Source organism: Platichthys flesus, chromosome 11, assembly GCF_949316205.1.
Source record: "Platichthys flesus chromosome 11, fPlaFle2.1, whole genome shotgun sequence".
In the NCBI taxonomy this organism is placed as follows: Eukaryota; Metazoa; Chordata; class Actinopteri; order Pleuronectiformes; family Pleuronectidae; genus Platichthys; species Platichthys flesus.
In genome coordinates this window covers 3,185,468-3,209,172 of record NC_084955.1, presented here as the reverse complement: position 1 = coordinate 3,209,172, position 23,705 = coordinate 3,185,468, and the positions used below count along the sequence as shown (strand labels likewise).

At 41.6% G+C, this 23,705-nt stretch overlaps 1 protein-coding gene and 31 non-coding genes across 32 annotated transcripts in view; all 32 read left to right on the top strand.

Moving 5' to 3' along the window:
* The window catches only part of snap91a (synaptosome associated protein 91a), a 130,368-nt gene that overhangs the window by 53,283 nt on the left and 53,380 nt on the right, over nucleotides 1–23,705 (top strand). The gene's annotated exons all lie outside the window — the stretch shown is intronic.
* trnam-cau (transfer RNA methionine (anticodon CAU)) lies at nucleotides 256–328 on the top strand. Its single transcript has one exon. It is a non-coding gene; the product is annotated as a tRNA-Met (tRNA).
* Nucleotides 1,658–1,728, top strand: trnag-gcc (transfer RNA glycine (anticodon GCC)). Its single transcript has one exon. It is a non-coding gene; the product is annotated as a tRNA-Gly (tRNA).
* Nucleotides 2,204–2,276, top strand: trnam-cau (transfer RNA methionine (anticodon CAU)). Its single transcript has one exon. It is a non-coding gene; the product is annotated as a tRNA-Met (tRNA).
* On the top strand, nucleotides 3,606–3,676 carry trnag-gcc (transfer RNA glycine (anticodon GCC)). Its single transcript has one exon. It is a non-coding gene; the product is annotated as a tRNA-Gly (tRNA).
* Nucleotides 4,152–4,224, top strand: trnam-cau (transfer RNA methionine (anticodon CAU)). The gene has a single exon. It is a non-coding gene; the product is annotated as a tRNA-Met (tRNA).
* On the top strand, nucleotides 5,554–5,624 carry trnag-gcc (transfer RNA glycine (anticodon GCC)). The gene has a single exon. It is a non-coding gene; the product is annotated as a tRNA-Gly (tRNA).
* Nucleotides 6,100–6,172, top strand: trnam-cau (transfer RNA methionine (anticodon CAU)). Its single transcript has one exon. It is a non-coding gene; the product is annotated as a tRNA-Met (tRNA).
* On the top strand, nucleotides 6,792–6,864 carry trnam-cau (transfer RNA methionine (anticodon CAU)). The gene has a single exon. It is a non-coding gene; the product is annotated as a tRNA-Met (tRNA).
* Nucleotides 7,484–7,556, top strand: trnam-cau (transfer RNA methionine (anticodon CAU)). The gene has a single exon. It is a non-coding gene; the product is annotated as a tRNA-Met (tRNA).
* On the top strand, nucleotides 8,056–8,126 carry trnag-gcc (transfer RNA glycine (anticodon GCC)). The gene has a single exon. It is a non-coding gene; the product is annotated as a tRNA-Gly (tRNA).
* trnam-cau (transfer RNA methionine (anticodon CAU)) lies at nucleotides 8,602–8,674 on the top strand. The gene has a single exon. It is a non-coding gene; the product is annotated as a tRNA-Met (tRNA).
* trnag-gcc (transfer RNA glycine (anticodon GCC)) lies at nucleotides 10,004–10,074 on the top strand. Its single transcript has one exon. It is a non-coding gene; the product is annotated as a tRNA-Gly (tRNA).
* trnam-cau (transfer RNA methionine (anticodon CAU)) lies at nucleotides 10,550–10,622 on the top strand. The gene has a single exon. It is a non-coding gene; the product is annotated as a tRNA-Met (tRNA).
* On the top strand, nucleotides 11,242–11,314 carry trnam-cau (transfer RNA methionine (anticodon CAU)). Its single transcript has one exon. It is a non-coding gene; the product is annotated as a tRNA-Met (tRNA).
* Nucleotides 11,934–12,006, top strand: trnam-cau (transfer RNA methionine (anticodon CAU)). Its single transcript has one exon. It is a non-coding gene; the product is annotated as a tRNA-Met (tRNA).
* On the top strand, nucleotides 12,505–12,575 carry trnag-gcc (transfer RNA glycine (anticodon GCC)). The gene has a single exon. It is a non-coding gene; the product is annotated as a tRNA-Gly (tRNA).
* Nucleotides 13,051–13,123, top strand: trnam-cau (transfer RNA methionine (anticodon CAU)). Its single transcript has one exon. It is a non-coding gene; the product is annotated as a tRNA-Met (tRNA).
* Nucleotides 13,623–13,693, top strand: trnag-gcc (transfer RNA glycine (anticodon GCC)). The gene has a single exon. It is a non-coding gene; the product is annotated as a tRNA-Gly (tRNA).
* Nucleotides 14,169–14,241, top strand: trnam-cau (transfer RNA methionine (anticodon CAU)). The gene has a single exon. It is a non-coding gene; the product is annotated as a tRNA-Met (tRNA).
* Nucleotides 15,571–15,641, top strand: trnag-gcc (transfer RNA glycine (anticodon GCC)). The gene has a single exon. It is a non-coding gene; the product is annotated as a tRNA-Gly (tRNA).
* On the top strand, nucleotides 16,117–16,189 carry trnam-cau (transfer RNA methionine (anticodon CAU)). The gene has a single exon. It is a non-coding gene; the product is annotated as a tRNA-Met (tRNA).
* trnam-cau (transfer RNA methionine (anticodon CAU)) lies at nucleotides 16,809–16,881 on the top strand. Its single transcript has one exon. It is a non-coding gene; the product is annotated as a tRNA-Met (tRNA).
* trnag-gcc (transfer RNA glycine (anticodon GCC)) lies at nucleotides 17,380–17,450 on the top strand. The gene has a single exon. It is a non-coding gene; the product is annotated as a tRNA-Gly (tRNA).
* On the top strand, nucleotides 17,926–17,998 carry trnam-cau (transfer RNA methionine (anticodon CAU)). Its single transcript has one exon. It is a non-coding gene; the product is annotated as a tRNA-Met (tRNA).
* Nucleotides 18,498–18,568, top strand: trnag-gcc (transfer RNA glycine (anticodon GCC)). The gene has a single exon. It is a non-coding gene; the product is annotated as a tRNA-Gly (tRNA).
* Nucleotides 19,044–19,116, top strand: trnam-cau (transfer RNA methionine (anticodon CAU)). The gene has a single exon. It is a non-coding gene; the product is annotated as a tRNA-Met (tRNA).
* On the top strand, nucleotides 20,446–20,516 carry trnag-gcc (transfer RNA glycine (anticodon GCC)). Its single transcript has one exon. It is a non-coding gene; the product is annotated as a tRNA-Gly (tRNA).
* trnam-cau (transfer RNA methionine (anticodon CAU)) lies at nucleotides 20,992–21,064 on the top strand. Its single transcript has one exon. It is a non-coding gene; the product is annotated as a tRNA-Met (tRNA).
* trnam-cau (transfer RNA methionine (anticodon CAU)) lies at nucleotides 21,684–21,756 on the top strand. The gene has a single exon. It is a non-coding gene; the product is annotated as a tRNA-Met (tRNA).
* On the top strand, nucleotides 22,255–22,325 carry trnag-gcc (transfer RNA glycine (anticodon GCC)). Its single transcript has one exon. It is a non-coding gene; the product is annotated as a tRNA-Gly (tRNA).
* Nucleotides 22,801–22,873, top strand: trnam-cau (transfer RNA methionine (anticodon CAU)). Its single transcript has one exon. It is a non-coding gene; the product is annotated as a tRNA-Met (tRNA).

The window sequence follows — 23,705 nt, the reverse complement described above, 5'->3', positions numbered from 1 at the left end:
AAGTCATCTTCTTGTGACTCTTGTTCTGGATTATTCAAAGTTTTGACTGCAACATTGGTTTTGTCTGAATGGTTTGGGACATAACATTTGGACTATTTGGACACAGTGCTGTACAGCGATGTTCTAGATTACAAACATTTATCCCGAATTTTCCGACGTTGGATGCGTTTGCTTACTTGACTCACAAGTAGTCCTTCACATTTTTTTATTTTAAACATAGCTTTTTTTTTCTCACATATTTTCTCTGTCCCATCGGCCTCGTTGGCGCAGTAGGCAGCGCGTCAGTCTCATAATCTGAAGGTCGTGAGTTCAACCCTCACACGGGGCATGTGCCTTTTTACATGAGGTTTTGAGTGACCTTGTATTGCAGTGTAAAGCATTCATTTACACTGTGCACTCCATAGAGGGTGCAGTTGGAAAGGACGGGAAACTGTGGAGATCCTAAAGAGCAATGACGTGCATTTCTGGTTCCCACTGTATAAATTAAAGAGTAATTTTGCATTTCTGGTGAAAAGCAGAGCACCTGCAATTTGGACTACTTGCAGACCAAACCATGTGGTGCTTCTTTGCTATGTGCAGAAAATAGAGATTGACAGGAATGCAGACAGAGCCTCTGCACACCTATAGCTGCCATAACGCTGACAGGTGATCAACTTTCTAAAATTTAAGATTTCATATTCAGGAAGATTAACTGTCATTCCAAATACTTCAAAGGGGTCTTTGAAGTGGTTTGAACCTCAGATAAATTGTTCTGGCAGGGCATAGGGGTCCCTTATGAGTACTTTTTTCGAAAAACTCAAAATTGTAAGATAGGCATTTTCAAGCATTGGTGGTTCAGTGGTAGAAACTTGCCTGCCACGCGGGAGGCCCGGGTTCGATTCCCGGCTAATGCAACAGAATTTCTTTAGCCAATGATTTATAACTCAAGAGTGGGTGTATTGTTCGCTATGTCCATACCATCCTTGTAGTCTAAGGCAATTTGGTATTGGTTCTGTCCTTTGTAGTAGAGTCCACATGGGCTGTTAGCCCAACCCTGCTCCAATTGGATTAAGATCATTGTTTTATAATGCTCACTTTTAAATGGTTTAAAATGACTTTACAAACACTGATATATGTCCTTATAGCTCTTGTTCTGGATTATTCATAGTTTTGAGAGCAACATTGGTTTTGGCCGAATGGCTTGGGACATTACATTTGGACTATGCAACAATTCATTTACACTCTGCACTCCATAGAGGGTGCAGTTGGAAAGGACGGGAAACTGTGGAGTCACTAAAGAGGAATGAAGGAACTAGCATTTGTGGTTCCCACTGTAGAAATAAAAGAGTAATTTTGCATTTCTGGTGAAAAGCAGAGCACCTGCAATTTGGACTACTTGCAGGCCAACCCATGTGGTACTTCTTTGCTATGTGCAGAAAATAGAGATTGACAGGAATGCAGACAGAGCCTCTGCACATCTATAGCTGCCATAACGCTGACAGGTGATCAACTTTCTAAAATTTAAGATTTCATATTCAGGAAGATTAACTGTCATTCCAAAACTTCAAAGGGGTCTTTGAAGTGGTTTGAACCTCAGATAAATTGTTCTGGCAGGGCATAGGGGTCCCTTATGAGTACGTTTTCGAAAAACTCAAAATTGTAAGATAGGCATTTTCAAGCATTGGTGGTTCAGTGGTAGAATTCTCGCCTGCCACGCGGGAGGCCCGGGTTCGATTCCCGGCTAATGCAACAGAATATCTTTAGCCAATGATTTATAACTCAAGAGTGGGTGTATTGTTCGCTATGTCCATACCATCCTTGTAGTCCAAGGCTGTCTGGTATTGGTTCTGTCGTTTGCAGCAGAGCAGTAGAGAATGGGCTGTTAGCCCCACCCTGCTCCAACTGGATAATATCATTGATTTATAATGCTCACTTTTAACTGGTTTAAAATGACTTTACAAACACTCATAAGTCATCTTCTTGTGACTCTTGTTCTGGATTATTCAAAGTTTTGACTGCAACATTGGTTTTGTCTGAATGGTTTGGGACATAACATTTGGACTATTTGGACACAGTGCTGTACAGCGATGTTCTAGATTACAAACATTTATCCCGAATTTTCCGACGTTGGATGCGTTTGCTTACTTGACTCACAAGTAGTCCTTCACATTTTTTTATTTTAAACATAGCTTTTTTTTTCTCACATATTTTCTCTGTCCCATCGGCCTCGTTGGCGCAGTAGGCAGCGCGTCAGTCTCATAATCTGAAGGTCGTGAGTTCAACCCTCACACGGGGCATGTGCCTTTTTACATGAGGTTTTGAGTGACCTTGTATTGCAGTGTAAAGCATTCATTTACACTGTGCACTCCATAGAGGGTGCAGTTGGAAAGGACGGGAAACTGTGGAGATCCTAAAGAGCAATGACGTGCATTTCTGGTTCCCACTGTATAAATTAAAGAGTAATTTTGCATTTCTGGTGAAAAGCAGAGCACCTGCAATTTGGACTACTTGCAGACCAAACCATGTGGTGCTTCTTTGCTATGTGCAGAAAATAGAGATTGACAGGAATGCAGACAGAGCCTCTGCACACCTATAGCTGCCATAACGCTGACAGGTGATCAACTTTCTAAAATTTAAGATTTCATATTCAGGAAGATTAACTGTCATTCCAAATACTTCAAAGGGGTCTTTGAAGTGGTTTGAACCTCAGATAAATTGTTCTGGCAGGGCATAGGGGTCCCTTATGAGTACTTTTTTCGAAAAACTCAAAATTGTAAGATAGGCATTTTCAAGCATTGGTGGTTCAGTGGTAGAAACTTGCCTGCCACGCGGGAGGCCCGGGTTCGATTCCCGGCTAATGCAACAGAATTTCTTTAGCCAATGATTTATAACTCAAGAGTGGGTGTATTGTTCGCTATGTCCATACCATCCTTGTAGTCTAAGGCAATTTGGTATTGGTTCTGTCCTTTGTAGTAGAGTCCACATGGGCTGTTAGCCCAACCCTGCTCCAATTGGATTAAGATCATTGTTTTATAATGCTCACTTTTAAATGGTTTAAAATGACTTTACAAACACTGATATATGTCCTTATAGCTCTTGTTCTGGATTATTCATAGTTTTGAGAGCAACATTGGTTTTGGCCGAATGGCTTGGGACATTACATTTGGACTATGCAACAATTCATTTACACTCTGCACTCCATAGAGGGTGCAGTTGGAAAGGACGGGAAACTGTGGAGTCACTAAAGAGGAATGAAGGAACTAGCATTTGTGGTTCCCACTGTAGAAATAAAAGAGTAATTTTGCATTTCTGGTGAAAAGCAGAGCACCTGCAATTTGGACTACTTGCAGGCCAACCCATGTGGTACTTCTTTGCTATGTGCAGAAAATAGAGATTGACAGGAATGCAGACAGAGCCTCTGCACATCTATAGCTGCCATAACGCTGACAGGTGATCAACTTTCTAAAATTTAAGATTTCATATTCAGGAAGATTAACTGTCATTCCAAAACTTCAAAGGGGTCTTTGAAGTGGTTTGAACCTCAGATAAATTGTTCTGGCAGGGCATAGGGGTCCCTTATGAGTACGTTTTCGAAAAACTCAAAATTGTAAGATAGGCATTTTCAAGCATTGGTGGTTCAGTGGTAGAATTCTCGCCTGCCACGCGGGAGGCCCGGGTTCGATTCCCGGCTAATGCAACAGAATATCTTTAGCCAATGATTTATAACTCAAGAGTGGGTGTATTGTTCGCTATGTCCATACCATCCTTGTAGTCCAAGGCTGTCTGGTATTGGTTCTGTCGTTTGCAGCAGAGCAGTAGAGAATGGGCTGTTAGCCCCACCCTGCTCCAACTGGATAATATCATTGATTTATAATGCTCACTTTTAACTGGTTTAAAATGACTTTACAAACACTCATAAGTCATCTTCTTGTGACTCTTGTTCTGGATTATTCAAAGTTTTGACTGCAACATTGGTTTTGTCTGAATGGTTTGGGACATAACATTTGGACTATTTGGACACAGTGCTGTACAGCGATGTTCTAGATTACAAACATTTATCCCGAATTTTCCGACGTTGGATGCGTTTGCTTACTTGACTCACAAGTAGTCCTTCACATTTTTTTATTTTAAACATAGCTTTTTTTTTCTCACATATTTTCTCTGTCCCATCGGCCTCGTTGGCGCAGTAGGCAGCGCGTCAGTCTCATAATCTGAAGGTCGTGAGTTCAACCCTCACACGGGGCATGTGCCTTTTTACATGAGGTTTTGAGTGACCTTGTATTGCAGTGTAAAGCATTCATTTACACTGTGCACTCCATAGAGGGTGCAGTTGGAAAGGACGGGAAACTGTGGAGATCCTAAAGAGCAATGACGTGCATTTCTGGTTCCCACTGTATAAATTAAAGAGTAATTTTGCATTTCTGGTGAAAAGCAGAGCACCTGCAATTTGGACTACTTGCAGACCAAACCATGTGGTGCTTCTTTGCTATGTGCAGAAAATAGAGATTGACAGGAATGCAGACAGAGCCTCTGCACACCTATAGCTGCCATAACGCTGACAGGTGATCAACTTTCTAAAATTTAAGATTTCATATTCAGGAAGATTAACTGTCATTCCAAATACTTCAAAGGGGTCTTTGAAGTGGTTTGAACCTCAGATAAATTGTTCTGGCAGGGCATAGGGGTCCCTTATGAGTACTTTTTTCGAAAAACTCAAAATTGTAAGATAGGCATTTTCAAGCATTGGTGGTTCAGTGGTAGAAACTTGCCTGCCACGCGGGAGGCCCGGGTTCGATTCCCGGCTAATGCAACAGAATTTCTTTAGCCAATGATTTATAACTCAAGAGTGGGTGTATTGTTCGCTATGTCCATACCATCCTTGTAGTCTAAGGCAATTTGGTATTGGTTCTGTCCTTTGTAGTAGAGTCCACATGGGCTGTTAGCCCAACCCTGCTCCAATTGGATTAAGATCATTGTTTTATAATGCTCACTTTTAAATGGTTTAAAATGACTTTACAAACACTGATATATGTCCTTATAGCTCTTGTTCTGGATTATTCATAGTTTTGAGAGCAACATTGGTTTTGGCCGAATGGCTTGGGACATTACATTTGGACTATGCAACAATTCATTTACACTCTGCACTCCATAGAGGGTGCAGTTGGAAAGGACGGGAAACTGTGGAGTCACTAAAGAGGAATGAAGGAACTAGCATTTGTGGTTCCCACTGTAGAAATAAAAGAGTAATTTTGCATTTCTGGTGAAAAGCAGAGCACCTGCAATTTGGACTACTTGCAGGCCAACCCATGTGGTACTTCTTTGCTATGTGCAGAAAATAGAGATTGACAGGAATGCAGACAGAGCCTCTGCACATCTATAGCTGCCATAACGCTGACAGGTGATCAACTTTCTAAAATTTAAGATTTCATATTCAGGAAGATTAACTGTCATTCCAAAACTTCAAAGGGGTCTTTGAAGTGGTTTGAACCTCAGATAAATTGTTCTGGCAGGGCATAGGGGTCCCTTATGAGTACGTTTTCGAAAAACTCAAAATTGTAAGATAGGCATTTTCAAGCATTGGTGGTTCAGTGGTAGAATTCTCGCCTGCCACGCGGGAGGCCCGGGTTCGATTCCCGGCTAATGCAACAGAATATCTTTAGCCAATGATTTATAACTCAAGAGTGGGTGTATTGTTCGCTATGTCCATACCATCCTTGTAGTCCAAGGCTGTCTGGTATTGGTTCTGTCGTTTGCAGCAGAGCAGTAGAGAATGGGCTGTTAGCCCCACCCTGCTCCAACTGGATAATATCATTGATTTATAATGCTCACTTTTAACTGGTTTAAAATGACTTTACAAACACTCATAAGTCATCTTCTTGTGACTCTTGTTCTGGATTATTCAAAGTTTTGACTGCAACATTGGTTTTGTCTGAATGGTTTGGGACATAACATTTGGACTATTTGGACACAGTGCTGTACAGCGATGTTCTAGATTACAAACATTTATCCCGAATTTTCCGACGTTGGATGCGTTTGCTTACTTGACTCACAAGTAGTCCTTCACATTTTTTTATTTTAAACATAGCTTTTTTTTTCTCACATATTTTCTCTGTCCCTTCGGCCTCGTTGGCGCAGTAGGCAGCGCGTCAGTCTCATAATCTGAAGGTCGTGAGTTCAACCCTCACACGGGGCATGTGCCTTTTTACATGAGGTTTTGAGTGACCTTGTATTGCAGTGTAAAGCATTCATTTACACTGTGCACTCCATAGAGGGTGCAGTTGGAAAGGACGGGAAACTGTGGAGATCCTAAAGAGCTACGACGTGCATTTCTGGTTCCCACTGTAGAAATAAGCCAATGATTTATAACTCAAGAGTGGGTGTATTGTTCGCTATGTCCATACCATCCTTGTAGTCCAAGGCTGTCTGGTATTGGTTCTGTCGTTTGCAGCAGAGCAGTAGAGAATGGGCTGTTAGCCCCACCCTGCTCCAACTGGATAATATCATTGATTTATAATGCTCACTTTTAACTGGTTTAAAATGACTTTACAAACACTCATAAGTCATCTTCTTGTGACTCTTGTTCTGGATTATTCAAAGTTTTGACTGCAACATTGGTTTTGTCTGAATGGTTTGGGACATAACATTTGGACTATTTGGACACAGTGCTGTACAGCGATGTTCTAGATTACAAACATTTATCCCGAATTTTCCGACGTTGGATGCGTTTGCTTACTTGACTCACAAGTAGTCCTTCACATTTTTTTATTTTAAACATAGCTTTTTTTTTCTCACATATTTTCTCTGTCCCATCGGCCTCGTTGGCGCAGTAGGCAGCGCGTCAGTCTCATAATCTGAAGGTCGTGAGTTCAACCCTCACACGGGGCATGTGCCTTTTTACATGAGGTTTTGAGTGACCTTGTATTGCAGTGTAAAGCATTCATTTACACTGTGCACTCCATAGAGGGTGCAGTTGGAAAGGACGGGAAACTGTGGAGATCCTAAAGAGCTACGACGTGCATTTCTGGTTCCCACTGTAGAAATAAGCCAATGATTTATAACTCAAGAGTGGGTGTATTGTTCGCTATGTCCATACCATCCTTGTAGTCCAAGGCTGTCTGGTATTGGTTCTGTCGTTTGCAGCAGAGCAGTAGAGAATGGGCTGTTAGCCCCACCCTGCTCCAACTGGATAATATCATTGATTTATAATGCTCACTTTTAACTGGTTTAAAATGACTTTACAAACACTCATAAGTCATCTTCTTGTGACTCTTGTTCTGGATTATTCAAAGTTTTGACTGCAACATTGGTTTTGTCTGAATGGTTTGGGACATAACATTTGGACTATTTGGACACAGTGCTGTACAGCGATGTTCTAGATTACAAACATTTATCCCGAATTTTCCGACGTTGGATGCGTTTGCTTACTTGACTCACAAGTAGTCCTTCACATTTTTTTATTTTAAACATAGCTTTTTTTTTCTCACATATTTTCTCTGTCCCATCGGCCTCGTTGGCGCAGTAGGCAGCGCGTCAGTCTCATAATCTGAAGGTCGTGAGTTCAACCCTCACACGGGGCATGTGCCTTTTTACATGAGGTTTTGAGTGACCTTGTATTGCAGTGTAAAGCATTCATTTACACTCTGCACTCCATAGAGGGTGCAGTTGGAAAGGACGGGAAACTGTGGAGTCACTAAAGAGGAATGAAGGAACTAGCATTTGTGGTTCCCACTGTAGAAATAAAAGAGTCATTTTGCATTTTCTGGTGAAAAGCAGAGCACCTGCAATTTGGACTACTTGCAGGCCAAACCATGTGGTACTTCTTTGCTATGTGCAGAAAATAGAGATTGACAGGAATGCAGACAGAGCCTCTGCACACCTATAGCTGCCATAACGCTGACAGGTGATCAACTTTCTAAAATTTAAGATTTCATATTCAGGAAGATTAACTGTCATTCCAAAACTTCAAAGGGGTCTTTGAAGTGGTTTGAACCTCAGATAAATTGTTCTGGCAGGGCATAGGGGTCCCTTATGAGTACGTTTTCGAAAAACTCAAAATTGTAAGATAGGCATTTTCAAGCATTGGTGGTTCAGTGGTAGAATTCTCGCCTGCCACGCGGGAGGCCCGGGTTCGATTCCCGGCTAATGCAACAGAATATCTTTAGCCAATGATTTATAACTCAAGAGTGGGTGTATTGTTCGCTATGTCCATACCATCCTTGTAGTCCAAGGCTGTCTGGTATTGTTTCTGTCGTTTGCAGCAGAGCAGTAGAGAATGGGCTGTTAGCCCCACCCTGCTCCAACTGGATAATATCATTGATTTATAATGCTCACTTTTAACTGGTTTAAAATGACTTTACAAACACTCATAAGTCATCTTCTTGTGACTCTTGTTCTGGATTATTCAAAGTTTTGACTGCAACATTGGTTTTGTCTGAATGGTTTGGGACATAACATTTGGACTATTTGGACACAGTGCTGTACAGCGATGTTCTAGATTACAAACATTTATCCCGAATTTTCCGACGTTGGATGCGTTTGCTTACTTGACTCACAAGTAGTCCTTCACATTTTTTTATTTTAAACATAGCTTTTTTTTTCTCACATATTTTCTCTGTCCCATCGGCCTCGTTGGCGCAGTAGGCAGCGCGTCAGTCTCATAATCTGAAGGTCGTGAGTTCAACCCTCACACGGGGCATGTGCCTTTTTACATGAGGTTTTGAGTGACCTTGTATTGCAGTGTAAAGCATTCATTTACACTGTGCACTCCATAGAGGGTGCAGTTGGAAAGGACGGGAAACTGTGGAGATCCTAAAGAGCAATGACGTGCATTTCTGGTTCCCACTGTATAAATTAAAGAGTAATTTTGCATTTCTGGTGAAAAGCAGAGCACCTGCAATTTGGACTACTTGCAGACCAAACCATGTGGTGCTTCTTTGCTATGTGCAGAAAATAGAGATTGACAGGAATGCAGACAGAGCCTCTGCACACCTATAGCTGCCATAACGCTGACAGGTGATCAACTTTCTAAAATTTAAGATTTCATATTCAGGAAGATTAACTGTCATTCCAAATACTTCAAAGGGGTCTTTGAAGTGGTTTGAACCTCAGATAAATTGTTCTGGCAGGGCATAGGGGTCCCTTATGAGTACTTTTTTCGAAAAACTCAAAATTGTAAGATAGGCATTTTCAAGCATTGGTGGTTCAGTGGTAGAAACTTGCCTGCCACGCGGGAGGCCCGGGTTCGATTCCCGGCTAATGCAACAGAATATCTTTAGCCAATGATTTATAACTCAAGAGTGGGTGTATTGTTCGCTATGTCCATACCATCCTTGTAGTCTAAGGCAATTTGGTATTGGTTCTGTCCTTTGTAGTAGAGTCCACATGGGCTGTTAGCCCAACCCTGCTCCAATTGGATTAAGATCATTGTTTTATAATGCTCACTTTTAAATGGTTTAAAATGACTTTACAAACACTGATATATGTCCTTATAGCTCTTGTTCTGGATTATTCATAGTTTTGAGAGCAACATTGGTTTTGGCCGAATGGCTTGGGACATTACATTTGGACTATGCAACAATTCATTTACACTCTGCACTCCATAGAGGGTGCAGTTGGAAAGGACGGGAAACTGTGGAGTCACTAAAGAGGAATGAAGGAACTAGCATTTGTGGTTCCCACTGTAGAAATAAAAGAGTAATTTTGCATTTCTGGTGAAAAGCAGAGCACCTGCAATTTGGACTACTTGCAGGCCAACCCATGTGGTACTTCTTTGCTATGTGCAGAAAATAGAGATTGACAGGAATGCAGACAGAGCCTCTGCACATCTATAGCTGCCATAACGCTGACAGGTGATCAACTTTCTAAAATTTAAGATTTCATATTCAGGAAGATTAACTGTCATTCCAAAACTTCAAAGGGGTCTTTGAAGTGGTTTGAACCTCAGATAAATTGTTCTGGCAGGGCATAGGGGTCCCTTATGAGTACGTTTTCGAAAAACTCAAAATTGTAAGATAGGCATTTTCAAGCATTGGTGGTTCAGTGGTAGAATTCTCGCCTGCCACGCGGGAGGCCCGGGTTCGATTCCCGGCTAATGCAACAGAATATCTTTAGCCAATGATTTATAACTCAAGAGTGGGTGTATTGTTCGCTATGTCCATACCATCCTTGTAGTCCAAGGCTGTCTGGTATTGGTTCTGTCGTTTGCAGCAGAGCAGTAGAGAATGGGCTGTTAGCCCCACCCTGCTCCAACTGGATAATATCATTGATTTATAATGCTCACTTTTAACTGGTTTAAAATGACTTTACAAACACTCATAAGTCATCTTCTTGTGACTCTTGTTCTGGATTATTCAAAGTTTTGACTGCAACATTGGTTTTGTCTAAATGGTTTGGGACATAACATTTGGACTATTTGGACACAGTGCTGTACAGCGATGTTCTAGATTACAAACATTTATCCCGAATTTTCCGACGTTGGATGCGTTTGCTTACTTGACTCACAAGTAGTCCTTCACATTTTTTTATTTTAAACATAGCTTTTTTTTTCTCACATATTTTCTCTGTCCCATCGGCCTCGTTGGCGCAGTAGGCAGCGCGTCAGTCTCATAATCTGAAGGTCGTGAGTTCAACCCTCACACGGGGCATGTGCCTTTTTACATGAGGTTTTGAGTGACCTTGTATTGCAGTGTAAAGCATTCATTTACACTGTGCACTCCATAGAGGGTGCAGTTGGAAAGGACGGGAAACTGTGGAGATCCTAAAGAGCTACGACGTGCATTTCTGGTTCCCACTGTAGAAATAAGCCAATGATTTATAACTCAAGAGTGGGTGTATTGTTCGCTATGTCCATACCATCCTTGTAGTCCAAGGCTGTCTGGTATTGGTTCTGTCGTTTGCAGCAGAGCAGTAGAGAATGGGCTGTTAGCCCCACCCTGCTCCAACTGGATAATATCATTGATTTATAATGCTCACTTTTAACTGGTTTAAAATGACTTTACAAACACTCATAAGTCATCTTCTTGTGACTCTTGTTCTGGATTATTCAAAGTTTTGACTGCAACATTGGTTTTGTCTGAATGGTTTGGGACATAACATTTGGACTATTTGGACACAGTGCTGTACAGCGATGTTCTAGATTACAAACATTTATCCCGAATTTTCCGACGTTGGATGCGTTTGCTTACTTGACTCACAAGTAGTCCTTCACATTTTTTTATTTTAAACATAGCTTTTTTTTTCTCACATATTTTCTCTGTCCCATCGGCCTCGTTGGCGCAGTAGGCAGCGCGTCAGTCTCATAATCTGAAGGTCGTGAGTTCAACCCTCACACGGGGCATGTGCCTTTTTACATGAGGTTTTGAGTGACCTTGTATTGCAGTGTAAAGCATTCATTTACACTGTGCACTCCATAGAGGGTGCAGTTGGAAAGGACGGGAAACTGTGGAGATCCTAAAGAGCTACGACGTGCATTTCTGGTTCCCACTGTAGAAATAAGCCAATGATTTATAACTCAAGAGTGGGTGTATTGTTCGCTATGTCCATACCATCCTTGTAGTCCAAGGCTGTCTGGTATTGGTTCTGTCGTTTGCAGCAGAGCAGTAGAGAATGGGCTGTTAGCCCCACCCTGCTCCAACTGGATAATATCATTGATTTATAATGCTCACTTTTAACTGGTTTAAAATGACTTTACAAACACTCATAAGTCATCTTCTTGTGACTCTTGTTCTGGATTATTCAAAGTTTTGACTGCAACATTGGTTTTGTCTGAATGGTTTGGGACATAACATTTGGACTATTTGGACACAGTGCTGTACAGCGATGTTCTAGATTACAAACATTTATCCCGAATTTTCCGACGTTGGATGCGTTTGCTTACTTGACTCACAAGTAGTCCTTCACATTTTTTTATTTTAAACATAGCTTTTTTTTTCTCACATATTTTCTCGGTCCCATCGGCCTCGTTGGCGCAGTAGGCAGCGCGTCAGTCTCATAATCTGAAGGTCGTGAGTTCAACCCTCACACGGGGCATGTGCCTTTTTATATGAGGTTTTGAGTGACCTTGTATTGCAGTGTAAAGCATTCATTTACACTCTGCACTCCATAGAGGGTGCAGTTGGAAAGGACGGGAAACTGTGGAGTCACTAAAGAGGAATGAAGGAACTAGCATTTGTGGTTCCCACTGTAGAAATAAAAGAGTCATTTTGCATTTCTGGTGAAAAGCAGAGCACCTGCAATTTGGACTACTTGCAGGCCAAACCATGTGGTACTTCTTTGCTATGTGCAGAAAATAGAGATTGACAGGAATGCAGACAGAGCCTCTGCACACCTATAGCTGCCATAACGCTGACAGGTGATCAACTTTCTAAAATTTAAGATTTCATATTCAGGAAGATTAACTGTCATTCCAAAACTTCAAAGGGGTCTTTGAAGTGGTTTGAACCTCAGATAAATTGTTCTGGCAGGGCATAGGGGTCCCTTATGAGTACGTTTTCGAAAAACTCAAAATTGTTAGATAGGCATTTTCAAGCATTGGTGGTTCAGTGGTAGAATTCTCGCCTGCCACGCGGGAGGCCTGGGTTTGATTCCCGGCTAATGCAACAGAATATCTTTAGCCAATGATTTATAACTCAAGAGTGGGTGTATTGTTCGCTATGTCCATACCATCCTTGTAGTCCAAGGCTGTCTGGTATTGGTTCTGTCGTTTGCAGCAGAGCAGTAGAGAATGGGCTGTTAGCCCCACCCTGCTCCAACTGGATAATATCATTGATTTATAATGCTCACTTTTAACTGGTTTAAAATGACTTTACAAACACTCATAAGTCATCTTCTTGTGACTCTTGTTCTGGATTATTCAAAGTTTTGACTGCAACATTGGTTTTGTCTGAATGGTTTGGGACATAACATTTGGACTATTTGGACACAGTGCTGTACAGCGATGTTCTAGATTACAAACATTTATCCCGAATTTTCCGACGTTGGATGCGTTTGCTTACTTGACTCACAAGTAGTCCTTCACATTTTTTTATTTTAAACATAGCTTTTTTTTTCTCACATATTTTCTCTGTCCCATCGGCCTCGTTGGCGCAGTAGGCAGCGCGTCAGTCTCATAATCTGAAGGTCGTGAGTTCAACCCTCACACGGGGCATGTGCCTTTTTACATGAGGTTTTGAGTGACCTTGTATTGCAGTGTAAAGCATTCATTTACACTCTGCACTCCATAGAGGGTGCAGTTGGAAAGGACGGGAAACTGTGGAGTCACTAAAGAGGAATGAAGGAACTAGCATTTGTGGTTCCCACTGTAGAAATAAAAGAGTCATTTTGCATTTTCTGGTGAAAAGCAGAGCACCTGCAATTTGGACTACTTGCAGGCCAAACCATGTGGTACTTCTTTGCTATGTGCAGAAAATAGAGATTGACAGGAATGCAGACAGAGCCTCTGCACACCTATAGCTGCCATAACGCTGACAGGTGATCAACTTTCTAAAATTTAAGATTTCATATTCAGGAAGATTAACTGTCATTCCAAAACTTCAAAGGGGTCTTTGAAGTGGTTTGAACCTCAGATAAATTGTTCTGGCAGGGCATAGGGGTCCCTTATGAGTACGTTTTCGAAAAACTCAAAATTGTAAGATAGGCATTTTCAAGCATTGGTGGTTCAGTGGTAGAATTCTCGCCTGCCACGCGGGAGCCCCGGGTTCGATTCCCGGCTAATGCAACAGAATATCTTTAGCCAATGATTTATAACTCAAGAGTGGGTGTATTGTTCGCTATGTCCATACCATCCTTGTAGTCCAAGGCTGTCTGGTATTGTTTCTGTCGTTTGCAGCAGAGCAGTAGAGAATGGGCTGTTAGCCCCACCCTGCTCCAACTGGATAATATCATTGATTTATAATGCTCACTTTTAACTGGTTTAAAATGACTTTACAAACACTCATAAGTCATCTTCTTGTGACTCTTGTTCTGGATTATTCAAAGTTTTGACTGCAACATTGGTTTTGTCTGAATGGTTTGGGACATAACATTTGGACTATTTGGACACAGTGCTGTACAGCGATGTTCTAGATTACAAACATTTATCCCGAATTTTCCGACGTTGGATGCGTTTGCTTACTTGACTCACAAGTAGTCCTTCACATTTTTTTATTTTAAACATAGCTTTTTTTTTCTCACATATTTTCTCTGTCCCATCGGCCTCGTTGGCGCAGTAGGCAGCGCGTCAGTCTCATAATCTGAAGGTCGTGAGTTCAACCCTCACACGGGGCATGTGCCTTTTTACATGAGGTTTTGAGTGACCTTGTATTGCAGTGTAAAGCATTCATTTACACTGTGCACTCCATAGAGGGTGCAGTTGGAAAGGACGGGAAACTGTGGAGATCCTAAAGAGCAATGACGTGCATTTCTGGTTCCCACTGTATAAATTAAAGAGTAATTTTGCATTTCTGGTGAAAAGCAGAGCACCTGCAATTTGGACTACTTGCAGACCAAACCATGTGGTGCTTCTTTGCTATGTGCAGAAAATAGAGATTGACAGGAATGCAGACAGAGCCTCTGCACACCTATAGCTGCCATAACGCTGACAGGTGATCAACTTTCTAAAATTTAAGATTTCATATTCAGGAAGATTAACTGTCATTCCAAATACTTCAAAGGGGTCTTTGAAGTGGTTTGAACCTCAGATAAATTGTTCTGGCAGGGCATAGGGGTCCCTTATGAGTACTTTTTTCGAAAAACTCAAAATTGTAAGATAGGCATTTTCAAGCATTGGTGGTTCAGTGGTAGAAACTTGCCTGCCACGCGGGAGGCCCGGGTTCGATTCCCGGCTAATGCAACAGAATTTCTTTAGCCAATGATTTATAACTCAAGAGTGGGTGTATTGTTCGCTATGTCCATACCATCCTTGTAGTCTAAGGCAATTTGGTATTGGTTCTGTCCTTTGTAGTAGAGTCCACATGGGCTGTTAGCCCAACCCTGCTCCAATTGGATTAAGATCATTGTTTTATAATGCTCACTTTTAAATGGTTTAAAATGACTTTACAAACACTGATATATGTCCTTATAGCTCTTGTTCTGGATTATTCATAGTTTTGAGAGCAACATTGGTTTTGGCCGAATGGCTTGGGACATTACATTTGGACTATGCAACAATTCATTTACACTCTGCACTCCATAGAGGGTGCAGTTGGAAAGGACGGGAAACTGTGGAGTCACTAAAGAGGAATGAAGGAACTAGCATTTGTGGTTCCCACTGTAGAAATAAAAGAGTAATTTTGCATTTCTGGTGAAAAGCAGAGCACCTGCAATTTGGACTACTTGCAGGCCAACCCATGTGGTACTTCTTTGCTATGTGCAGAAAATAGAGATTGACAGGAATGCAGACAGAGCCTCTGCACATCTATAGCTGCCATAACGCTGACAGGTGATCAACTTTCTAAAATTTAAGATTTCATATTCAGGAAGATTAACTGTCATTCCAAAACTTCAAAGGGGTCTTTGAAGTGGTTTGAACCTCAGATAAATTGTTCTGGCAGGGCATAGGGGTCCCTTATGAGTACGTTTTCGAAAAACTCAAAATTGTAAGATAGGCATTTTCAAGCATTGGTGGTTCAGTGGTAGAATTCTCGCCTGCCACGCGGGAGGCCCGGGTTCGATTCCCGGCTAATGCAACAGAATATCTTTAGCCAATGATTTATAACTCAAGAGTGGGTGTATTGTTCGCTATGTCCATACCATCCTTGTAGTCCAAGGCTGTCTGGTATTGGTTCTGTCGTTTGCAGCAGAGCAGTAGAGAATGGGCTGTTAGCCCCACCCTGCTCCAACTGGATAATATCATTGATTTATAATGCTCACTTTTAACTGGTTTAAAATGACTTTACAAACACTCATAAGTCATCTTCTTGTGACTCTTGTTCTGGATTATTCAAAGTTTTGACTGCAACATTGGTTTTGTCTGAATGGTTTGGGACATAACATTTGGACTATTTGGACACAGTGCTGTACAGCGATGTTCTAGATTACAAACATTTATCCCGAATTTTCCGACGTTGGATGCGTTTGCTTACTTGACTCACAAGTAGTCCTTCACATTTTTTTATTTTAAACATAGCTTTTTTTTTCTCACATATTTTCTCTGTCCCATCGGCCTCGTTGGCGCAGTAGGCAGCGCATCAGTCTCATAATCTGAAGGTCGTGAGTTCAACCCTCACACGGGGCATGTGCCTTTTTACATGAGGTTTTGAGTGACCTTGTATTGCAGTGTAAAGCATTCATTTACACTGTGCACTCCATAGAGGGTGCAGTTGGAAAGGACGGGAAACTGTGGAGATCCTAAAGAGCAATGACGTGCATTTCTGGTTCCCACTGTAGAAATAAGCCAATGATTTATAACTCAAGAGTGGGTGTATTGTTCGCTATGTCCATACCATCCTTGTAGTCCAAGGCTGTCTGGTATTGGTTCTGTCGTTTGCAGCAGAGCAGTAGAGAATGGGCTGTTAGCCCCACCCTGCTCCAACTGGATAATATCATTGATTTATAATGCTCACTTTTAACTGGTTTAAAATGACTTTACAAACACTCATAAGTCATCTTCTTGTGACTCTTGTTCTGGATTATTCAAAGTTTTGACTGCAACATTGGTTTTGTCTGAATGGTTTGGGACATAACATTTGGACTATTTGGACACAGTGCTGTACAGCGATGTTCTAGATTACAAACATTTATCCCGAATTTTCCGACGTTGGATGCGTTTGCTTACTTGACTCACAAGTAGTCCTTCACATTTTTTTATTTTAAACATAGCTTTTTTTTTCTCACATATTTTCTCGATCCCATCGGCCTCGTTGGCGCAGTAGGCAGCGCGTCAGTCTCATAATCTGAAGGTCGTGAGTTCAACCCTCACACGGGGCATGTGCCTTTTTACATGAGGTTTTGAGTGACCTTGTATTGCAGTGTAAAGCATTCATTTACACTCTGCACTCCATAGAGGGTGCAGTTGGAAAGGACGGGAAACTGTGGAGTCACTAAAGAGGAATGAAGGAACTAGCATTTGTGGTTCCCACTGTAGAAATAAAAGAGTCAATTTGCATTTCTGGTGAAAAGCAGAGCACCTGCAATTTGGACTACTTGCAGGCCAAACCATGTGGTACTTCTTTGCTATGTGCAGAAAATAGAGATTGACAGGAATGCAGACAGAGCCTCTGCACACCTATAGCTGCCATAACGCTGACAGGTGATCAACTTTCTAAAATTTAAGATTTCATATTCAGGAAGATTAACTGTCATTCCAAAACTTCAAAGGGGTCTTTGAAGTGGTTTGAACCTCAGATAAATTGTTCTGGCAGGGCATAGGGGTCCCTTATGAGTACGTTTTCGAAAAACTCAAAATTGTAAGATAGGCATTTTCAAGCATTGGTGGTTCAGTGGTAGAATTCTCGCCTGCCACGCGGGAGGCCCGGGTTTGATTCCCGGCTAATGCAACAGAATATCTTTAGCCAATGATTTATAACTCAAGAGTGGGTGTATTGTTCGCTATGTCCATACCATCCTTGTAGTCCAAGGCTGTCTGGTATTGGTTCTGTCGTTTGCAGCAGAGCAGTAGAGAATGGGCTGTTAGCCCCACCCTGCTCCAACTGGATAATATCATTGATTTATAATGCTCACTTTTAACTGGTTTAAAATGACTTTACAAACACTCATAAGTCATCTTCTTGTGACTCTTGTTCTGGATTATTCAAAGTTTTGACTGCAACATTGGTTTTGTCTGAATGGTTTGGGACATAACATTTGGACTATTTGGACACAGTGCTGTACAGCGATGTTCTAGATTACAAACATTTATCCCGAATTTTCCGACGTTGGATGCGTTTGCTTACTTGACTCACAAGTAGTCCTTCACATTTTTTTATTTTAAACATAGCTTTTTTTTTCTCACATATTTTCGCTGTCCCATCGGCCTCGTTGGCGCAGTAGGCAGCGCGTCAGTCTCATAATCTGAAGGTCGTGAGTTCAACCCTCACACGGGGCATGTGCCTTTTTACATGAGGTTTTGAGTGACCTTGTATTGCAGTGTAAAGCATTCATTTACACTCTGCACTCCATAGAGGGTGCAGTTGGAAAGGACGGGAAACTGTGGAGTCACTAAAGAGGAATGAAGGAACTAGCATTTGTGGTTCCCACTGTAGAAATAAAAGAGTCATTTTGCATTTTCTGGTGAAAAGCAGAGCACCTGCAATTTGGACTACTTGCAGGCCAAACCATGTGGTACTTCTTTGCTATGTGCAGAAAATAGAGATTGACAGGAATGCAGACAGAGCCTCTGCACACCTATAGCTGCCATAACGCTGACAGGTGATCAACTTTCTAAAATTTAAGATTTCATATTCAGGAAGATTAACTGTCATTCCAAAACTTCAAAGGGGTCTTTGAAGTGGTTTGAACCTCAGATAAATTGTTCTGGCAGGGCATAGGGGTCCCTTATGAGTACGTTTTCGAAAAACTCAAAATTGTAAGATAGGCATTTTCAAGCATTGGTGGTTCAGTGGTAGAATTCTCGCCTGCCACGCGGGAGGCCCGGGTTCGATTCCCGGCTAATGCAACAGAATATCTTTAGCCAATGATTTATAACTCAAGAGTGGGTGTATTGTTCGCTATGTCCATACCATCCTTGTAGTCCAAGGCTGTCTGGTATTGTTTCTGTCGTTTGCAGCAGAGCAGTAGAGAATGGGCTGTTAGCCCCACCCTGCTCCAACTGGATAATATCATTGATTTATAATGCTCACTTTTAACTGGTTTAAAATGACTTTACAAACACTCATAAGTCATCTTCTTGTGACTCTTGTTCTGGATTATTCAAAGTTTTGACTGCAACATTGGTTTTGTCTGAATGGTTTGGGACATAACATTTGGACTATTTGGACACAGTGCTGTACAGCGATGTTCTAGATTACAAACATTTATCCCGAATTTTCCGACGTTGGATGCGTTTGCTTACTTGACTCACAAGTAGTCCTTCACATTTTTTTATTTTAAACATAGCTTTTTTTTTCTCACATATTTTCTCTGTCCCATCGGCCTCGTTGGCGCAGTAGGCAGCGCGTCAGTCTCATAATCTGAAGGTCGTGAGTTCAACCCTCACACGGGGCATGTGCCTTTTTACATGAGGTTTTGAGTGACCTTGTATTGCAGTGTAAAGCATTCATTTACACTGTGCACTCCATAGAGGGTGCAGTTGGAAAGGACGGGAAACTGTGGAGATCCTAAAGAGCAATGACGTGCATTTCTGGTTCCCACTGTATAAATTAAAGAGTAATTTTGCATTTCTGGTGAAAAGCAGAGCACCTGCAATTTGGACTACTTGCAGACCAAACCATGTGGTGCTTCTTTGCTATGTGCAGAAAATAGAGATTGACAGGAATGCAGACAGAGCCTCTGCACACCTATAGCTGCCATAACGCTGACAGGTGATCAACTTTCTAAAATTTAAGATTTCATATTCAGGAAGATTAACTGTCATTCCAAATACTTCAAAGGGGTCTTTGAAGTGGTTTGAACCTCAGATAAATTGTTCTGGCAGGGCATAGGGGTCCCTTATGAGTACTTTTTTCGAAAAACTCAAAATTGTAAGATAGGCATTTTCAAGCATTGGTGGTTCAGTGGTAGAAACTTGCCTGCCACGCGGGAGGCCCGGGTTCGATTCCCGGCTAATGCAACAGAATTTCTTTAGCCAATGATTTATAACTCAAGAGTGGGTGTATTGTTCGCTATGTCCATACCATCCTTGTAGTCTAAGGCAATTTGGTATTGGTTCTGTCCTTTGTAGTAGAGTCCACATGGGCTGTTAGCCCAACCCTGCTCCAATTGGATTAAGATCATTGTTTTATAATGCTCACTTTTAAATGGTTTAAAATGACTTTACAAACACTGATATATGTCCTTATAGCTCTTGTTCTGGATTATTCATAGTTTTGAGAGCAACATTGGTTTTGGCCGAATGGCTTGGGACATTACATTTGGACTATGCAACAATTCATTTACACTCTGCACTCCATAGAGGGTGCAGTTGGAAAGGACGGGAAACTGTGGAGTCACTAAAGAGGAATGAAGGAACTAGCATTTGTGGTTCCCACTGTAGAAATAAAAGAGTAATTTTGCATTTCTGGTGAAAAGCAGAGCACCTGCAATTTGGACTACTTGCAGGCCAACCCATGTGGTACTTCTTTGCTATGTGCAGAAAATAGAGATTGACAGGAATGCAGACAGAGCCTCTGCACATCTATAGCTGCCATAACGCTGACAGGTGATCAACTTTCTAAAATTTAAGATTTCATATTCAGGAAGATTAACTGTCATTCCAAAACTTCAAAGGGGTCTTTGAAGTGGTTTGAACCTCAGATAAATTGTTCTGGCAGGGCATAGGGGTCCCTTATGAGTACGTTTTCGAAAAACTCAAAATTGTAAGATAGGCATTTTCAAGCATTGGTGGTTCAGTGGTAGAATTCTCGCCTGCCACGCGGGAGGCCCGGGTTCGATTCCCGGCTAATGCAACAGAATATCTTTAGCCAATGATTTATAACTCAAGAGTGGGTGTATTGTTCGCTATGTCCATACCATCCTTGTAGTCCAAGGCTGTCTGGTATTGGTTCTGTCGTTTGCAGCAGAGCAGTAGAGAATGGGCTGTTAGCCCCACCCTGCTCCAACTGGATAATATCATTGATTTATAATGCTCACTTTTAACTGGTTTAAAATGACTTTACAAACACTCATAAGTCATCTTCTTGTGACTCTTGTTCTGGATTATTCAAAGTTTTGACTGCAACATTGGTTTTGTCTGAATGGTTTGGGACATAACATTTGGACTATTTGGACACAGTGCTGTACAGCGATGTTCTAGATTACAAACATTTATCCCGAATTTTCCGACGTTGGATGCGTTTGCTTACTTGACTCACAAGTAGTCCTTCACATTTTTTTATTTTAAACATAGCTTTTTTTTTCTCACATATTTTCTCTGTCCTATCGGCCTCGTTGGCGCAGTAGGCAGCGCATCAGTCTCATAATCTGAAGGTCGTGAGTTCAACCCTCACACGGGGCATGTGCCTTTTTACATGAGGTTTTGAGTGACCTTGTATTGCAGTGTAAAGCATTCATTTACACTGTGCACTCCATAGAGGGTGCAGTTGGAAAGGACGGGAAACTGTGGAGATCCTAAAGAGCAATGACGTGCATTTCTGGTTCCCACTGTAGAAATAAGCCAATGATTTATAACTCAAGAGTGGGTGTATTGTTCGCTATGTCCATACCATCCTTGTAGTCCAAGGCTGTCTGGTATTGGTTCTGTCGTTTGCAGCAGAGCAGTAGAGAATGGGCTGTTAGCCCCACCCTGCTCCAACTGGATAATATCATTGATTTATAATGCTCACTTTTAACTGGTTTAAAATGACTTTACAAACACTCATAAGTCATCTTCTTGTGACTCTTGTTCTGGATTATTCAAAGTTTTGACTGCAACATTGGTTTTGTCTGAATGGTTTGGGACATAACATTTGGACTATTTGGACACAGTGCTGTACAGCGATGTTCTAGATTACAAACATTTATCCCGAATTTTCCGACGTTGGATGCGTTTGCTTACTTGACTCACAAGTAGTCCTTCACATTTTTTTATTTTAAACATAGCTTTTTTTTTCTCACATATTTTCTCGATCCCATCGGCCTCGTTGGCGCAGTAGGCAGCGCGTCAGTCTCATAATCTGAAGGTCGTGAGTTCAACCCTCACACGGGGCATGTGCCTTTTTACATGAGGTTTTGAGTGACCTTGTATTGCAGTGTAAAGCATTCATTTACACTCTGCACTCCATAGAGGGTGCAGTTGGAAAGGACGGGAAACTGTGGAGTCACTAAAGAGGAATGAAGGAACTAGCATTTGTGGTTCCCACTGTAGAAATAAAAGAGTCAATTTGCATTTCTGGTGAAAAGCAGAGCACCTGCAATTTGGACTACTTGCAGGCCAAACCATGTGGTACTTCTTTGCTATGTGCAGAAAATAGAGATTGACAGGAATGCAGACAGAGCCTCTGCACACCTATAGCTGCCATAACGCTGACAGGTGATCAACTTTCTAAAATTTAAGATTTCATATTCAGGAAGATTAACTGTCATTCCAAAACTTCAAAGGGGTCTTTGAAGTGGTTTGAACCTCAGATAAATTGTTCTGGCAGGGCATAGGGGTCCCTTATGAGTACGTTTGCGAAAAACTCAAAATTGTAAGATAGGCATTTTCAAGCATTGGTGGTTCAGTGGTAGAATTCTCGCCTGCCACGCGGGAGGCCCGGGTTTGATTCCCGGCTAATGCAACAGAATATCTTTAGCCAATGATTTATAACTCAAGAGTGGGTGTATTGTTCGCTATGTCCATACCATCCTTGTAGTCCAAGGCTGTCTGGTATTGGTTCTGTCGTTTGCAGCAGAGCAGTAGAGAATGGGCTGTTAGCCCCACCCTGCTCCAACTGGATAATATCATTGATTTATAATGCTCACTTTTAACTGGTTTAAAATGACTTTACAAACACTCATAAGTCATCTTCTTGTGACTCTTGTTCTGGATTATTCAAAGTTTTGACTGCAACATTGGTTTTGTCTGAATGGTTTGGGACATAACATTTGGACTATTTGGACACAGTGCTGTACAGCGATGTTCTAGATTACAAACATTTATCCCGAATTTTCCGACGTTGGATGCGTTTGCTTACTTGACTCACAAGTAGTCCTTCACATTTTTTTATTTTAAACATAGCTTTTTTTTTCTCACATATTTTCGCTGTCCCATCGGCCTCGTTGGCGCAGTAGGCAGCGCGTCAGTCTCATAATCTGAAGGTCGTGAGTTCAACCCTCACACGGGGCATGTGCCTTTTTACATGAGGTTTTGAGTGACCTTGTATTGCAGTGTAAAGCATTCATTTACACTCTGCACTCCATAGAGGGTGCAGTTGGAAAGGACGGGAAACTGTGGAGTCACTAAAGAGGAATGAAGGAACTAGCATTTGTGGTTCCCACTGTAGAAATAAAAGAGTCATTTTGCATTTTCTGGTGAAAAGCAGAGCACCTGCAATTTGGACTACTTGCAGGCCAAACCATGTGGTACTTCTTTGCTATGTGCAGAAAATAGAGATTGACAGGAATGCAGACAGAGCCTCTGCACACCTATAGCTGCCATAACGCTGACAGGTGATCAACTTTCTAAAATTTAAGATTTCATATTCAGGAAGATTAACTGTCATTCCAAAACTTCAAAGGGGTCTTTGAAGTGGTTTGAACCTCAGATAAATTGTTGGTTTGAACCTCAGATAAATTGTTCTGGCAGGGCATAGGGGTCCCTTATGAGTACGTTTTCGAAAAACTCAAAATTGTAAGATAGGCAATTTCAAGCATTGATGGTTCAGTGGTAGAATTCTTGCCTGCCACGCGGGAGGCCCGGGTTCGATTCCCGGCTAATGCAACAGAATATCTTTAGCCAATGATTTATAACTCAAGAGTGGGTGTATTGTTCGCTATGTCCATACCATCCTTGTAGTCCAAGGCAATTTGGTATTGGTTCTGTCCTTTGTAGTAGAGTCCACATGGGCTGTTAGCCCAACCCTGCTCCAATTGGATTAAGATCATTGTTTTATAATGCTCACTTTTAAATGGTTTAAAATGACTGTACAAACACTGATATATGTCCTTATAGCTCTTGT